The sequence below is a fragment of the Patagioenas fasciata genome, chromosome 9, assembly GCF_037038585.1.
Source record: "Patagioenas fasciata isolate bPatFas1 chromosome 9, bPatFas1.hap1, whole genome shotgun sequence".
In the NCBI taxonomy this organism is placed as follows: Eukaryota; Metazoa; Chordata; class Aves; order Columbiformes; family Columbidae; genus Patagioenas; species Patagioenas fasciata.
In genome coordinates, this window is record NC_092528.1 from 5,611,338 (window position 1) to 5,629,282 (window position 17,945).

Sequence of the window (17,945 nt, forward strand, 5' to 3'; positions counted from 1 at the left end):
ATTGTGTTTTTTTTTTTATCTTCTTATTTCTGGGTTTGTCTTTTTTTTTGGTGTTGTTTATACTTGTGCAAGTCTACTTTGCAGTATGGAGCATCCTCACAATGTGAGCCCTGGAGCGGTACATCCCTAAAAACACAAGGACCAGCTTCTTCGTGATTCGATCTGTTCGTTTTGGAGACGGAGGGAATTTAACTCACAGAAATATTCTGGGGGCAGGTTAAGAAATACCTGTGTGTAACCAAATGACCTGGTCCAGTTTGATGTTACAGACTAATAGACTGAAATAGAGGCAACATGGAAATGTAGAAATGCAAAACCTCTGTGTTACAAGTTTTGGAGTAGAATCTTTAAGATAATAGGACCACTTTAAAAAAAATGCACTGAGCGATGTTTTAGAGGAAGGAAAAACCTTACTTAAAAGTTCACTGGTTGGGTATTTCAGTTCTTGAGGCCAGAACAAAACTGCTCGAGGAAGAGTAACTCAGATCTTCTGTGTTGTTGAAGTTGTATGTGGATTTTGACTCAGCTTTGTGCAGATGTAGTTGTTAAAAGAAATCTATCGGGCTATTCAATGGGGAATTAAGCCTTTGTCTATTGATCTTGCAGTTTTTAACACGGTGCGGTGTGTTGCGGTGTATCCCAGGCGTGTGCTTTTGGAGTTGCTTGTCAGAGGCTGATTTACTGGGATGAAATTTGTCCCCAGTTACTACTGGGACGTTGGGCCAGCTGGGGGAGTTTCCTTTGGAGGCACCTGCTTGGTCTGGATGCTGAGCAGAATGGTGAATCCTCGACCATGTATGGCAGGTCAGATCTTGTACTTATTTTAAAGTGTAGCCTTTTAAGAACTCATGTGTGTTTGCACTAAGTCAGCCTTTTTGTTATATTTAAAAATTATTAAAGTCCAAAAATTATTCAAATAACTTTAGGATAAAGGTTCAGGGTATTGGGGCTGCAGATTTTGTTCTTGTGATGGTATGAAAAGCCATAGGGATCTGAATCTAGCTCTTTGTGTTTTACTAATAAAACACACTTCTGCTTTGGAGTTCTTGCATCAGTCTTGGTTTGGGGCTGGTTTTTTTTTTTCTTCTACCTTTTGTCTGTTTTCTGCATTAGGAGGTTTCTGGGGCACTGAGAACTTCCCTGCCAGTTTTGTGCCGGCATATTCATGTTCCTTACAACACACGCATTTATTGATGTGTCTGCGCGGCAGCCACAACAAAGAAAGAGCTGCTTGTTCTGAAAGCAACCCCTGGTTACCCAGGTGCTCTTCTAGACGACCCAACCCAGTGATAACACCAGCAGAGATGCAAGTCCTGGGGTCAGAAACTGGGATGCAGGCAGCAAACATTGAAAATTATTTGACTCGTCAACGCATCCAGGAGGAGAAGGCAGCAGAGGGGTGGTGGAGAGGTTTTTAGCAGCCAGGCATCGAGTATTTGAACACATCCTAATGAATTGTTTCTGCTGAAGTTGGGAAAGGGTGCAACCGAGTTGCCAAAAGGAGGTGGTTGTGGAGCTTTCCCTTTTTGTTTTTAATTTTCTAGAAATGTAGTCGCTACGATCAGTTCTGCTCTGCTCTGCGCTCTCTTGGACCTGGCAAGAGATTCAGAAAGGCCGCAGGGAGCTCGATTTTTAGTTTTCCAAGGAGGCACCTCCTTCCTAAATCAAGTTTGCCTGGCCCCAAACTTTGAGACCGCTTTGTAGTTGCACAGTGTCGCCTTGGAGAGGGTTCTGAACCTGCTGTGCTCGTGACAGTGACTGAACGGACCTCTTCGGTGAAGTTTAACTTGTCAAATGCTGAAGTTACCGCTTGGTCTGTGAAGTGTTGTGCTGCTAGAGATAACAAATTGCTCCCAGTGCTCGGGTGTCTAAGGGTTCTTGTTGTGCTTTGCTGTTTGGAATGAGGGTGTCTTGAGGCTGCTATGTTGTGAGATTTTGTAAAACTCTTGTTTGTGTTCAAATGTGGGTGTTAAGATGTTTTCAGGTCTCCTAGTGACTGACCTGACCGGGGCCTAAGTCACAAGGCGTAGACTGAGCTCAGTTTATATTCAAGCTGTACTTTACTGCTCAAGGTTTGTGAGATCTCGGAGTGTGATTTTACGTAAATTGTGCCTTATTTTAGTTGGAAAACACACACTTCAGTACTGTATTTTGACCGATGTAGTGGACAGTGTCTGTCATCAAGAGCTGGAAACACCATTTTTGGTCCCAATCGTGTATCTGACTTGTCAGTTTAAGTCGATCATTCTTTCTGTTTTCTCACGTGGGAACGGGGGTTAGTCAGGCTTTGAAAATGTCTCCCCTGACAGGCAGGTGGAGGTGTAAATGTTAGGAACATGCCTTAAAATTCACAGTTTCTTTTTTGCTGTTTACGTGTATTTGGGGTGATTAGACACGCTGCCTGTGAATTGACGAGAGGAATTCCTTATGCTTTTGAAAAGCCGAGGTTACAGTATATTGAAACACTTTAGAAATTGGGCAGGCGGCTTTTTTTTCTCCAGGCAAGACAAGTGGATTTTGAAATTCGTGAATCGATGTATCTAACTCCTTTAATTTCAAATTGCTTTTAAAAACCTTTGATTCCGCTGCTACCGATGTGCAGGTGCATGGAATTGTTTTGATGGAAATGCTTTACTAGGGAATCAGAGTATTTTCAAGACTCTTTGGGAGTGTTGGGTGCTTTGTATATAGGTCGTGGTTTCCCAGAAGATCTAAGCCCAGCCTAAGCTCAATGCTTAAACAGCACCACTTTGTAACTGGAAGATGTTCTGGCATATGTGTTGTTGCCTGTTGCCAACAACTGTACGATATTTGAATCTTTGGTCAGGGCTGTTCTCTCTGCCAATGAGCAGATATCGTTTCCTACCTTTAAAAGAGTTATTTTGATAAGACGGGTTTAATTCTTTCTAACTCTGTAGTTTCACTTCACAGAAAAGCAGCTGTAGGAAGGAACCAACATGTTAGGACTGGTTTAAAACGGGTGTACCATGTAAAGAAAGGGATTTAACATAATTGGAATCGGAATGACGGCAGCTGGCAGGTGTATTAAGGAATGGAAGTACGCTAAAAATCTTTCAAATTCAGCATATATATATATATATATATATATATACTTTTAAGTTTTCTGCTTCCTGTTTAGGTGCTGGATTTTTGGCTCAGTGGGTACCCACAGCATATATTGGCTTTCCCATAGCTCCCTTAATGAGTCAACTCTTTAATGAGTTTTATTCAATAGTGTGGGGTTTCTTTTAGAAACGCCAAGTTAAAATTGTTTTTCATTTACCCTCGGTCTAGAACTCATTGAACTAACAGAGGTATCTCTTGTACAAGAGCAAAGAAGGGCTGTTTGTAGAAGAGCCTTTTTAAAATTGCCTTTGAATCTTGAAGCCGTTTCCTCTTGAAAAGGTCTCCAATAAAGTAAGAACCTGGAGGAATGAATATTAAAATATCTTTCCCCTACGTTTGTCTCCTGTTTTAAAAGGGTCTTTTGGGGATTCGAGCAGGAGCTGGCTGGGCAGTTTCTTGTGGAAATTGAAAGTACACTTCAGCTTGTACAGCATCTGCTTTAGGATGTAAAAAAATTACTGTTTAATAAGTTACAATAGTATTTTAAAGTGAGCAACTTTTAAAATTTTAAAAAAATTAATGAAAAGTAAAAAGAGAATAAACCTAAGAGTCTTTCAGCTTCTGTTTTAAAGTGTTTGACCAATCAGGAGTTTATAAGGCAAGGCATTAAACATTTTTGACCTTTTTGCCACGATTCAGGATATCGGAATCCAGGAAGAACAATTTGTGGCCCAGTTCCAGGTGCTGCTGAAAGGGGCCCCTTTGAACTCCAGAGTTCGCAGGAAGGATCTGGTCCCATTGGTCCCAAAACGCCAGCAGCGACCGTTCCCTGAAGGTGCTAGAGGAGAATGGACCAAAAACTTGAGAATACAGAGTCACGACTCTGCATCCATAAGCCCTTTTTTGGCCGATTTACACCAAAACATTGCTCTGAGGTAGTTTTCCCATCGCTGCGTTGGTGCTGGGAAACGCTTCCCAGTTCAGCAGTGGCTGCTGGGCGACGTGAAATAACGTGATTTGAGTTTTACAGCTTGTATAGCGTGGGAATAGAGAGTTTAGCAGTGGGCTTATTGAGCAGCTTGGGCAGGTCCAGAATGTTTGGGTCATAATTCAGTGTTCTTTTGAACCTGCGTCATCTCGGATGGCTGTTACCGGTGATCCTTGCTTTGAGCTGATTGTATTTCATGAAGTATTTCATGTTTTCTAGTAGTGTTCAATTACCTGAGTGCTTGAGATTTTTACCAGGACACTAAATCCACCCGCTGCGAGTGTTTTAGACCAGAAATACGCGACTGCGTGATTTTACACCGGGGTAAATGTGAGAATCAGCCGTTTAGTTGGAGGTGGAAAGGAGAGAGTCTTGCTCTCCCCTGGCCCCAAAACCTTTCTTTCCACCCTCCCCGATGAGCTGTTGCGTCCCCGTCTGTGCATCAGGGCATTAAATTGACAGGAAAGGAATCACCGATGTTAAATTTGGTTTTACTCTGTGATGTGACGCTGCTGGAGGGTTTGTGTCTGGTTTGCTGCTCCTTCTGCCTTTTGCATGTGTGTTCCTGAGGTTTTGGGAACGTTACGCTGAACTGATCCCAAACGAACAAATGGGTGTTTCTTTGTAGATCTTATGACCACATATCAGCATCTTTTTATCTGTGGCATAGAAAATAAGTTTCTAATGTTAAATGGTTTGATTTTTCAGTGTTGGGATGTTATCACCACCAGCATAGTTCAGGATTTTCAAAGATATTTGGCAACAAGAGCGGTTAATTTGAAACTGATGCCAGCATGCTAAAGCTCTTTGATAATCAAGAGGCTCGTGACTGCCCAAGGCAGGAAATTCGCGCAAATAACCTCCCGATTTTCGTTTCTGGCACTTTACAAAGTATATGGCAGAACGGGATGGGGAGCGTTTTGCAGTAACTGAGGTATTATATGTGTTGGCAGTGCTGATGACTCTTGTGAATGCTGCTTTTCCAACTCTTTTGGCCTTATTTGCATGGAATTTTATTTATTTGTTTTAAATAGATGGGATCAGTGTTGAGATTTTTAGATGTAGATTATTCTTCCAGGCGGCTGTTGGAAACTAAAAATTCCAAATAATTCAGTACACCCCCTCTGGGGGTTTTCTTCACAAGCGTGGCTGTGTAGTTTTGATGTCTTTTATTTTCTTATTAATAATTATTCCATTTTAAAAGGCATAATTCTCATTCTCCTTGCCCTGTTTTGCTTATGCTGGAGAGTTTTACAGTCTTTTTGCAGCACAAGAACATGCTTGGTAAAACTGGACGGAGTATTTCTTGTGGAAGAAGACACCTGGTAAACCCATATGATAACACAGCAATGTTATTAACACCAGAGCTTGGAGCATCTAATGTAATAAAGTTCTAGTGTCTTCAAAAAAGGTTGGGGAGTGATCTAAAAGAATGAAGGATAGTGAAAATACCACGATGAAATGATTTTTAATTTGGTAGTGATGATTTTGTTACTGCAGCAGAACAATATTTGGATTACCAAGATTTAAATAATTGTTTTTTTCTCATTCCGGCATTGCTGCTAAGAGGTACTTGTCAGACACATTGTTGACATGGACTTATATCTTGTAACATTTTCAGCATGGCTCAGGGATCCTCCTTGCCCTGATATTGAATGTTTTTGGACATGAATCTTTGGCATTTCTTTTCTACCAGGTCTTATTTGGGTAAGCGGTGGGTGATGGTTGGTCTTGACTCCATTAGCCCTTCCAAGGGCCAAGCTTTCTAAATTTAAACCTGCATCTTGACCACAAAAACCTCTTTCAAGGATCTTGCTCACGATTGAAAATAGACGTAACTCTTGTGCCATGTCGCTCTCATTAACCAGAGTGTGATTCCTACGCTGCTGAAACAGCGTTTTCTCCTTAACGGTTTTATCATTTCATCAAATAACTTGTCAGCAATCCTCAACGTTTGGGGTCTTCGCTGTCCTTTTATTTTGTTTGTGTTTTTAATTTCCTAAATGAATTATGAATATCATCAGTTCTTGCTTTTTGTGCCCGCACACACCTGGTCACTGGTGGATTTGGGGCCGTTTCCCAGTGAGCGCTGTGGTGACAGACTGGTGGCAAGTCACTGCTCCAAGTGACATTTAAGGGGCTCTCTCTTTGTTACCGAGTTTCACAGAGCTCTGTATTTTACCCTTCGCTGAAATTCGCTTCCTGTTTCCTGACCAGAATTGAAAGGACCTGAGAAAGTTTCCCCTTAGATGACAAGCTCTTGAAAAGTTGCCCAGTTTTAAAGGTATTCTAATAGGGTTAACTTTTTCCATAGTTACAATGAATTTCATGAAAAGAGATTTTTTTAAATTATTATTATTATTATTATTAAAAAGTATGTTTGAATTTTCATTATCACAGCATTTGTAAGTTTTCCATGCAACAAAAAAGTTTTATGCCCTCTTTTGTATGTTCAGACTCACCGGTAGCAGATAATAGTATTGTAAATTAAAAATACAAAGACTTGGCATAATTTTCATTGGAGTGGTATGTGTGGATGTGAGGGCCTCGTGGATGGAAACCTGCATTTCATGGGTGAGTTTTTGCCTTGGAGACCTGTTTTTTGTGAGTTCAGCCTCATTCATAGACATCTTCAACTTCTTCATTGCACAAAACTCTAATTGAAGGCAAGAGAATAAGGTAAAACTAGGTAGGTAAATGCCTGAACCTCCCAGAAGTGCATTTTTCAGAGCTTCATTCTTGCTCAGTAATATTTCACTGAAATATTACCATTCTACCCATAAGAATTTCACTCATTCTTTATTGAACAGGCACGTAGTTCTACTATGTGGAGCTGGAAGGGCTACTTAATCTTAAACTTCTCCGAATGCTACTTAATTTTAAACTTCTCCAAGTGCTGCAGCATCCTGGCCTGGCCAACCCAGGCCTCACAGGTGGAATACCCAGGGTATAAACCACCCCAAGGAAACGCTTGGAATAATAAGTTCAGCAGGACCACGTTTCCAGTTGCTGAACATCCTGTATAAACCATTCAGCAACCTGATAGATGCCTGAAGGCAAAACCAGCAGCAGAGCCCTTTCACATGGTGTTTGCGCTCATATGTGCTTCTGCGCCATAATTTATACAAGGATACAAGCAGGTTTTTAAAGTCTTTTGCAGCTTTCCAAGTTCAATATTATGTTTTGTCAACTGTTTAAATATTATTTTAGCTCGACAGCTTCTTTTGGAAGCTCTTCTGCTTCACTGAGCACTGGTTATCCTGTGGTGTTGTAATTTTCACAGTCCTTTTGTCTGTTCAGTCGGTAACTCTGTTCTTCATTTTGTATTTTTATTTGTTAAAAAGTATTTTGTTCTCAAGCTGTAAAATCTATTTTTGTGGTGCTGGTGCTGCAGCAACCTCTATAAACAGCCTTAGATGGCTGGAGAGAATTGGTGTCTAGTTCCCCATCAGTAAATCAGGGATAAAATAATAACATAAAACAGTAGGATGCATTACATCGCTCTGAACATTTGATTAATTTGCCCATGCACAAGTGGTGTTTAAACTATTGTGTATGTATGGGAATAGATGCATGTATTTCCATACCTACACATTGATGAGATTTTTATCATGCACTTGATCTGCCTCTTCTGGAGTTTGTAATATTTTCTGCTTATTGGCTCCTATAGTTATCTTGTAGGCTTGGCAACAATTACTTTCCACATCAACATATGAGAATGAAGACACCCGGTTCTAGTTGGTTTGGATTAATTTCTTAAGCGTTTCAGATAAAAACCTGTTTGTAAGAAGAGTGAGAGAAGCAGTTTTACTAGGAATGACTGAAAAAAAAGAAACAAATCAGAAAATTAGTTCAAAACCTCATTCTGGTGTCCAGTTTTTTGCAGGCAAGTTGTTCTTCCCAGCTTCCCAGTGAGCACTTTGGCTTTGTGAAAGACGTTGAATAATGTTTGCCCGAATTTCAGGGCTTCGCGGCATTAAACTATACATTTGTATGTTGGTTGTATGCGTGCGGGTAATTTTTAAGTGGGAAACATGGAAAAGCATGGAAGGTAAAGCAGGATGGTGTCACAAAAAGGTGATTATGAAGGTGTGAACGTGGGGCGTGAAATAAGTAACTTACGCTTTTTCTATGTTAATCCAATTCCTTAACTGTATTCCGTAAACACGTGTTCATTAGAGCATAAGCAAAACAGCGCTGAGTGCGCGGGGAATTCGCTCCGCTCAACACGCACACCTTTTAACAATAAGAAGTGTGTATTACATATTCGTAATGACCCCAGGAACGCCTATACATATTCATAACCTTTCCCCGCTTCTTGTTAAAATGAGTCTCAGATAACCATTTCCATAGTCTCCTCCTTGACCCTCCCCTGTTGCTCATTACAATGAATTGGTTGGAACCCAAGCTACCAAGTCGACCAAAATCAGACTGGCGCCCCCTTTTTGCTGTAAATCTTGGCTATCTTGTCTCCTCAAGGTTACAGCTGGTGCTGTAAAACTTCTTATCTCGGTATTCGATGAGGTTCTGCTTTTTCTTAACACAATTGGTTACATACAGCTCTAAACTAGATATTCATTATGTGGCTTAAAGTGTTAGTTCGTTAGTAGGCCCTTATTATGTGGTTGGTTAACCCTTAAAATGTTAGTTCCCTGTATCAATATAACTTAATAAACAAGTTTCATGACTTTTTACATAGAACTTAACCACCTTTTCCTTTTTCCAGGTTCAGAACCCGTGCCTCATTTGGTTATATCTGTAAACATTAAACATCTTAGCGTGAATCACAACTGCATTTCTCACAGGGGTGATGGACAGAGCCCCTTTCCCTCTCTTGGGCTGCTCTAGGTATTAATTTACTCTTTTTCTGTTGATGGACACACGTCCTCACGTTTAAATTCTTTTTTTCATGTTGATTTGAGTTGTGGCATCTGCCGTTTGTCCTTTTCATACTATTTTTTTGCCGTTTGAAATAGCGGGGAAGGGATCGCCCGCGACGTTGTGCAATGACCGCAGGATTTGGTTGTGTGCGCCCCATCTGGATATCTTTACCTCTCCTAAAAGAGTTAAATACGCCAGGAAAAAAATAGCCTCATGACTTTTTTTTGTGTAAAAGCTGTAAAACTAACGTTCCTCAGTGTATGAAGTTGTCTCAGAATGTGACAACCTTGTGCTGTGTGAGCTTTCATTGCGTATTTTAAAAAGAACTGATGCCGTCCTACATTTCTGCTAGGGAAATATTGGTATCTCCCTCCCTGACCGTGTTGCTTTCTCATTGATTTTTTTTTTTTTAATTTCTATTTTTTTAATAAATTGGGAGCCGCATTTCTCTGTCAAGAATAGGTGTGTATTCACAGATCACAGAATTTCAGCAGGAATAGCTTTCCCAGCTCATGGTAAGTGAATTTTCCTGGTGCAGGAGTGGGGTGCTGCAGGGAACTCTGCTCGTGTAGGAACTGGAGCGTTTGAAGAAGTCATTGCACTTGTGTGCCCTGGCACAAATGGAATAGAACTCTCCCACTAGTTTTCTGTATGGTGCTGCTAGAGGATGCTTAAAAAATGAGTGATTTATGTTCGGTGTAAGGCACTTGCACAAGCCTTGTCCAGCCACCAGAATTAAAGAATGTGCGTGAAGAATGTAACTTTTCCGGACTGAGCTATTTCTCTCTTTCCCCCGTCTTTTCCTTTATTATCCCTTTTCTCCACAGCTGGCATTTGACAGCAATACCGGTGTGATGAGGGACTGACAGACCCCTTCATCTTGGATTCTTGTCGTTTTTGCCATCCCGGTACACACCGCATTTCCTCCTCTTCCCAGCCAGCCCTGGAACTCTAACTGGGATGGATAACCTTGTCTTACCCAATAATATTTCCAGTAGTTTAAAAACCTTTTGTTTTCTCTTTTCTGTCAGTTACTGGTGATCTCTCTGCATGACACCAGCAGCCTGACATTTTTCAAGCAATCTCATTGCTCTGTTGAGTGGCGATTGGGTTAAACAGCTGGGAATGCCATTAGAAATAGAAAAATACACCAAGCTCTATAGGTAGCTCGCGCAGCCTTTATTCAAATAACTTTTGCTCTGGAATGCGTGATCCCTCCCTGCCTGTAAACGCCAAGGTTAACGAAGAATCTCAACCACGAGATGCAGGCTTCATTTCTTTTTTCCCTTGTAAACTTACCCTACTCGCCCTTTTCCCCATTCTCCTTTGATCTTTTAGAAAACCTCAGCTCATGGAAATTAAGCCTGGAAAGTGTCTCCTGGTTAGTGAAATATGAGTAAGCACAAACACCTTGAAGCACGGATTTGCACGGGCTGCTTACGCTGTAGGGCAACTTGTCTGTCTTTAGTTGACTCAGGTTTTTAAGTAGGTAGAACAGGGGCAAATAATTTCCATGCTAAGGGTTGAATAGATTTTCAAACACCTTTGAGGGCGCTGTGAGTTGCACAATGGTTCCTTGAAGGAAAACTGTGGCTGTGGGCTGTGTAAAATAAAGCGTGGCCTGAATTCAGCTGGTAGGTGGTAACTACCCAGCCCTGGGGCAGAGGGTGGAAATCAGTCCCTCGGGATTTAATTCCTCCTCCAGGATTTAATTCTTCCTCCAGGATTGAATTCCCGCTCGTGGCCTGCGCGTCATGGCCTGGCCGAGTGAGTTTTCCTGCCAAACACAGGGGAAATGGGAAATAAAAGCAGCTGGGAAGTCGCTTCTGAGGCCCGTCTGGTACTGTTGCCTGCAGCTTTTGAGCTGTTTCAGAGTTAATGAAGCAGAGAAGAGGTTTCTAGTTCACTGGTGGTAAAATATACAGCTCAATAGTGCCGGTTTTGTTTTATGAAGCAGAAATGACGATTCAAGCGAGCCTGGATTGCTACGCGTGGGTTAAAGGGAGAAAGCGGAGATGTATCCCCAGACTCGTATCATTAATTTGCTTAAATTTTCTGTGTGCTAATAGGCTTTTCCCAGGACTCTTGCAAAGGCTGAAGCGGAGGATCCCTGAGGGCTCTTCCTTCTATGATCTTGTCTCTGTGCCCCTTCGCAGTTTTCCCTGTTGACATCTTTTTCAATCACAAAACATAGCTGATAATTAGGACGTTATCCCCCCCCTTGCATCCAAACTCAGAGTAAAAATGATTAGGGAGAAAAATGTGTCTTTTCTGCTATAGCGTCATTATATTTTTTTGCTATATATGTATGGATTTTGTGAACCTGATCTACCCATTTGGAAGGCTGCCAGAATCCTAGAAGCGCAAGCTGCTTTGCTCATCTTTATCAATGGTTGCATGAAAGTTGCACTTTATTATCCCCACACTCTGGTGAGTACGACTGAGCCGTAAGCACGACACAACGAAGCTGAAATGCATTGATTTGGTGTCGGCTGTCGGGGCTGAGAAGGCGACGGCTACCAAAGAAGCCTGGGATCTGTTTTTATTCCTAAAATGACATTTTCGCAGACGGGTTGCTTGTTTTTAGCACAAGACTTTGCACATCTGCTAAGTGCCTTAAGAAGTAAATAGTTGAATTGCTTTAGGTTGTAATGCACTTTGGCAGTGGGTTTGAGGAATAGTTTTCTTTAGGAAGCCTTAGTAACCCTTTCGGATACCCCATGAATAGGAGATTTGTCTTCTGTAACATGGTAAGCACATCTCATTACGGTTTTGGAGAGACTATTCCTTCTTCTGAACAAAAGATCATTTCCTTTCTGCCTTTTTAAAGATTTCTTCTGTTCGACCATGCTTTTTTATTCTTTATTTTCTTTCCCCAACTCTCTTTTTCACTTGGCAATTAAACAGCAGTTAGTTTTCTCTGTGCTGTGTTTCCCCTTCTGTTTGTGTGACTCGGCAAAAATAATAAGGAAATTGAGGGGTCGGAAAAAGACAAGATGGAAAGAATTTAACTGGGTGTATGTGTCATTCAGACTGGGGTTCTCCTATAATATAGTTAAAGTGAGAGGGTTATGTGTTGCCTCTGGGACACATAGCAGTAAAGAGAAGATGGCAAGAAAGGACCTGTTACAAACCTTTAGAAAAGGTTGTAGCCTTGCTGGTTGAAGGAGGCGAATTGGTGCTTGCAGCTGTTAGTTCGGATAAAAAGACACTGGTGATTTATTGTTGGCCTTGCTGAGCACTCAGTTTGCTTAACTTAAAGCTTAAAAAATTATGTTTGGTGGGCTCAGATATTTTTTATTTCTTTTTTTTCTAGCCTGTTTTCTCAACTACATCATTTGAAAGGGTTATCCTGCTTCTTTGTGCTTGTAAATTAGGGAGATCTGTGCTTGTTGGGGGTATCTTAGGTTAGTCTGCTTTCCCCTCCCCATGAATGAAAGTTAACTAAAAAGAACTTCATTTTCTCAGGTAGATTGTTCGGCATTGACCAACTACCTCAATCCCAGAGCCCCTAAAGCTGGAAGATATTCCAGCAATTCCTGTGGAGGCTGTTTTTTGTCTTTTGAGAGGCTTTGAGAGCTGCGTGTTGCATCGGAGCATCCGCACGTGTTTTTAATAACCCTCGGTGGAACAGATTATCCTCCTGGCTCCTACTGCCCATTATCAAGGTTGCTCTTTCTTTTGCACAAGTTCTCTTTTGGCGGCAGAACATCGGTGGCTGCATTTGCCAAACCTGCAAGAAACTAATTCTTTGTCTGCCACCGCTGGTTTTTTTGCACAACGTTTCTGAGTTGCAGAGATAAGTATTTTCAGCCTCAGAAGGTATCACAGAATCCCAGAATGTCAGGGATTGGAAGGGACCTGGAAAGCTCATCCAGTGCAATCCCCCCATGGAGCAGGAACACCCAGCTGAGGTTCCACAGGAAGGTGTCCAGGCGGGTTTGATGTCTGCAGAGAAGGAGACTCCACAGCCTCCCTGGGCAGCCTGGGCCAGGCTCTGACACCCGAACCCCAAACAAGTTTCTTCTCATCTTTAAGTGGAACCTCCTGTGTTCCAGTTTGCACCCATTGCCCCTTGTCCTGTCACTGGTTGTCACCCAGAAGAGCCTGGCTCCATCCTCCTGACACTGCCCCTTTCCATATTGATCCCCAGGAATGAGTCCCCCCTCAGTCTCCTCTTCTCCAGCTCCAGAGCCCCAGCTCCCTCAGCCTTTCCTCACACGGGAGATGCTCCACTCCCTCCAGCATCTTGGTGGCTGCGCTGGACTCTCTCCAGCAGTTCCCTGTCCTTCTGGAGCTGAGGGGCCACAACTGGACACAATATTCCAGGTGTGGTCTCCCCAGGGCAGAGCAGAGGGGCAGGAGAACCTCTCTGACCTACTGACCACCCCCTTCTAACCCACCCCAGGTACCATTGGCCTTCCTGGCCACAAGGGCCCAGTGCTGGCTCATGCTCACCCTGCTGTCCCCAGGACCCCCAGGTCCCTTTCCCCTACGCTGCTCTCTAATAGGTCATTCCCCAACTTACACTGGAACCTGGGGCTGTTCCTGCTCAGATTCAAGACTCTACACTTGCCCTTGTTCTATTTCATTCAATTTCTCCCCGCCCAGCTCTCCAGCCTGTCCAGGTCTCTGGATGGCAGCACAGCTTCCAGTGTCAGCCGCTCCTCCCAGTAGTCTCATACTATCCTAGTAATCTCTTTTTAGGATCTGATTCAGTAAATCTCATGGATCCGAACGCTTCCAGTTGGAAGGCAAAATATCCAAAGCAAGTTGTTTGACTCGAGATTTGCTGGTTCTGTGAATTTTTCCCATAATTTCAGGTGGATGAGCCACTCAACTGCGCTGCTGTTAGAGCCGGGCAGGAAGTGAGCTGCGGCAAGGTAGCACTGGCTCAATAAAAACTTGTCAGAAAGCTGCTTTCAGCTAATCCCTGGGAGGAAGTGAACTATAATCAGTACTAAGTGAGCTAATCACAGGAAATCTATTGCTCAACAGGAGCCTTTAAAAAAATAAAGGGCGGGGAGAAAGGGAGAAAGAAAAATACCCGTGCAGACATTTCATTCTGCTTTTGGATTCCAAAATCTCTTTGGTACAAGAAAGCGGACTAGCTGATGAAATGAGCAGCCCGCTCACCTCCGCATAAACATTGCGCAGTGTGAATATCTGTTTGCCTTCTTCTCTGGAATGATGAAGCATCGAGTCTCATCTCCTCCAGTAAGGTGGTTTTTTGGGGATTAAAAGGTGGTGGTGTGGGGAGGCTGAGGACAAGCTAAGCCTTGGGGTCAGTGGAGTGGGAATGAGTCTCCAGATATTTTCGGCTTTTATACTTATAATATAAACCAAGAGTGGGACATGGCTGTCTTCAATCCATCTCGTTACGCCGGTCTTTTGGAGCATCTCACACTAGCTCTTTTACTGATTGCTTTTAATTTCTCTGCGCTTTATTTTTTTCCTTCGCTTGACATCTGCCTTGGAGGTTTGTTTGTGAGAGACGTTGATTTTTGCCGTTTTCCTCCGCTCTGCCTGTCCCGGATGCCGCTCTGTGCGTGACAAGCGCTGCCAGCAGCGCCCTATAAGGCTCTACAGGAAGACACCGACTGACAACTGGCTGTGCAGATCCGCTGTAAGGACGGGGAAGTGCACTTACCAGCAGGGCTTGTGTCACTCTGGAGCTCTTCGCTTCTCCCTCCTCTCCCTCGCTTCTCCCTCCTCTCCCTCGCTTCTCCCTCCTCTCCCTCGCTTCTCCCTCCTCTCCCTCGCTTCTCCCTCCTCTCCCTCGCTTCTCCCTCCTCTCCCTCGCTTCTCCCTCCTCTCCCTCGCTTCTCCCTCCTCTCCCTCGCTTCTCCCTCCTCTCCCTCGCTTCTCCCTCCTCTCCCTCGCTTCTCCCTCCTCTCCCTCGCTTCTCCCTCCTCTCCCTCGCTTCTCCCTCCTCTCCCTCGCTTCTCCCTCCTCTCCCTCGCTTCTCCCTCCTCTCCCTCGCTTCTCCCTCCTCTCCCTCGCTTCTCCCTCCTCTCCCTCGCTTCTCCCTCCTCTCCCTCGCTTCTCCCTCCTCTCCCTCGCTTCTCCCTCCTCTCCCTCGCTTCTCCCTCCTCTCCCTCGCTTCTCCCTCCTCTCCCTCGCTTCTCCCTCCTCTCCCTCGCTTCTCCCTCCTCTCCCTCGCTTCTCCCTCCTCTCCCTCGCTTCTCCCTCCTCTCCCTCGCTTCTCCCTCCTCTCCCTCGCTTCTCCCTCCTCTCCCTCGCTTCTCCCTCCTCTCCCTCGCTTCTCCCTCCTCTCCCTCGCTTCTCCCTCCTCTCCCTCGCTTCTCCCTCCTCTCCCTCGCTTCTCCCTCCTCTCCCTCGCTTCTCCCTCCTCTCCTCCCATCCCCCTGTCTGACAACACAGAGTTTTGCACATTCTCTGTGTCCGGGGCCCAGATGTCTTGCAGTTCTTGCAGCCATTTCAGGTGGTGCCCTGAAAGTGTCCTGCAGCTGGAGTGGCACATCAAAGATTATGATTTCAAAAGCAAAGTGGTTTTGTTTCCTAATGCATTCTTAGCCTGAAATCCATTACTTCTGCTTTTTCATCAACCCTGCAAAATAGACTTGAATTTCACATTCTTGTTCTTGTTGTTCCTTCTGTGTTATGTTGTCAATAGTAAATGACTCGAGTCATTTTTACCTGCAATAAACAGACCTGAATTGAGGTTGCAGCTCTGTCAGGATATGAACATATGGAAGATTAGATTGATTTCACTGATTTAGGTCTGGCTCCTCAGCGATCTGTGGCTTAAGCGGCAGTGCAAAACTGGAATATTGTCCGCCAGGAGTGGGGGTTTATGTGCATGTTATCAAACAGCTCGGAGCTTCATTTATTTATTTTTTATTCTTTTATTTTTTTTTAACGCAAGCAGTAGTCCAGTGTAACTTTGACATCACAGAGCAGGCAGTGAAATACAGGTGCAGCCTAGACTCCTCAACTGCATTAATTTTAACATCTTAAGAAGACAAATTCAGCTCATTATGACATGAGAACTTCCTACACCAGCTGCTTGATGTGATACATGCTACCATTTCCCTACTCCTGCTCGTGGCCTTGCAGTTCTACACTGATCCATATGCATATATAATGCATATTTAAAACTTAATCTGCTCAAGTATGAGTGCTCCAGGGAAAATGTGACTGTGCACTGTAGCAGACAGGAAAAATAGGTGTCTTCAATTTCATTTTCTTTTCCTTCAATCATTCTGCAAGCAAGTAGGGGAGGAAAAACGTACTTTTTTAGAAATCAGAGGAGTTTGGTAGCAGCCGGGTGTTGGAGAGGGGCCTCGGTGGTGCATCCCACCGCCACAGGAACACGTCCCTTCGGCAGGGACGTCCCAGCTGTGGTACCTGTCCCCAGGGCAGCCGAGGCCACCAGCACCCGCACAAGAGGACAAACTGCTGGTCACACTTTCTTAATGCATGGCAGCCTGGTGTGTTTGAGGAAGAGTGTGAGCAGCAGGTCGAGGGAGGTTAGAGGTTGTTCCTCCCCCTTTATTCCACCCTGGTGAGGCCACATCTGGAGTTGTGTCCAGTTCTGGGCTCCCCAGTTTAAGAAGGACAAGGAATTACTGGAGAGAGTCCAGTGCAGGGACACAAAGATGCTGAGGGGTCTGGAGCATCTTTGTGCTGAGGAGACACTGAGAGAGCTGGGGCTGTTGAGCTGGAGAAGAGAAGCTGAGAGGGATCTGATCAATGGGATCAATAGCTCAGGGTGGGTGTCAGAGGATGGACCAGACTGTTCAGCAGTGCCCAACGCCAGGGTGAGGGGCAACGGGCACAGACTGAAACACAGGAGGCTCCATCTGAACATGAGCAGAAACTTCTTTGCTGGGAGGTGCCAGAGCCTGGCCCAGGCTGCCCAGAGCGGGTGTGGAGTCTCCTTCTCTGAGACATTCAAACCCGCCTGGACCCACCTGTGTGATCTGCTCTGTGACCCTGCGTGAGCAGAGATTGGACTGGGGGATCTCCAGAGATCCTGAAACCCAACCAGACCGGATTCTGTGATTCTGTGAAGAACTGCACGTAGGAAGTTCTACAGGAAGCAACCACGTTTTATGGTCACACAAGGAGGAATTGAGGGGAAAAACAAAACAAAACAACAAAAAGTCAAAGCCAGAGCACACAGACTGATGTGCTGCAGCAGTGTGAGTTCATCAGCTTTCCGAAAACTGCCTGATTCTCACTTTACTTTCCAGCTTTTCCTCACTCAGGGTTATGTTTCCGGGTGTTTTCCCACCAGCGGCAGTGACAGGAACCGCCGTCTCTCTTTGTGACCTGCGTACGCTGTAGCTTAATGGGCTCTTTTCTTCCCCAAAAGGAAGAAAGAGAGTGAGCAGCAGAACTGACTCCTGCAACGTCGCCGTAAAAATGAAACTCTGAACACGTGTGCACATCGGTTGCTGCAGGGGCCAGGAGGGAGAGGGCAGGTTAAACTACACGAGGAGCTTCCCTGTGCTTGCCTGGCCTCCGCCTCACCGCCAAAAGGTGCAAAGAGAATTGCAGCTCCGAGGAACCTTATTTCAGGTCTCCCGCTGTTGCTGGAGACCGTGGTGTCTCAGGATGAAGAAAACACTTCCGACTGTACTGCCCTAGAGCAGGACAAGACGCCTTTGTCACAAGGAGGGGACAACTATTGGGACTAGTGTCATATACTGGAGATAAGGACTGAGAAGCATCCTTATCCTCATCCCTGTGAGCATGTTTTTTCGAGTAAGCAGCAGAACGGTTGGCAGAAAAGCTTTTATCTGCTATTTTTTGTGTGTGCAGTGGGTTGCGGCACCGGCCTGTGCTGGGAATGAGTGTCTGCAGTCTGTAGCTGAGCGTTGTTTTCATCTTCAGCTTGTCTCTGTGGTTCATTCCACTGCTTTCTAATTCTTGTCATTAAATGTGGCGCGACTAGTGGTTGTGGGGGAGTTACCAATGTGCTTGAATACATCATTATTACTGGTAAAGATGAAAGTGAATCCTTTTCCCTTGATTACATCCT

At 44.3% G+C, this 17,945-nt stretch overlaps 1 protein-coding gene across 2 annotated transcripts in view; it reads left to right on the plus strand.

Moving 5' to 3' along the window:
- Positions 1-17,945, plus strand: part of PAK2 (p21 (RAC1) activated kinase 2) — a 47,263-nt gene that overhangs the window by 902 nt on the left and 28,416 nt on the right. The window contains exon 1 of one of the 2 annotated variants that reach the window (XM_065845129.2): positions 14,027-14,152. The exons of the other annotated variant lie outside the window; for it this stretch is intronic. The gene's annotated coding sequence lies outside the window, so the exon portion shown is untranslated. Of the gene's footprint in view, positions 1-14,026; positions 14,153-17,945 lie in introns of those variants that run through there. 2 annotated transcript variants of the gene reach the window in all.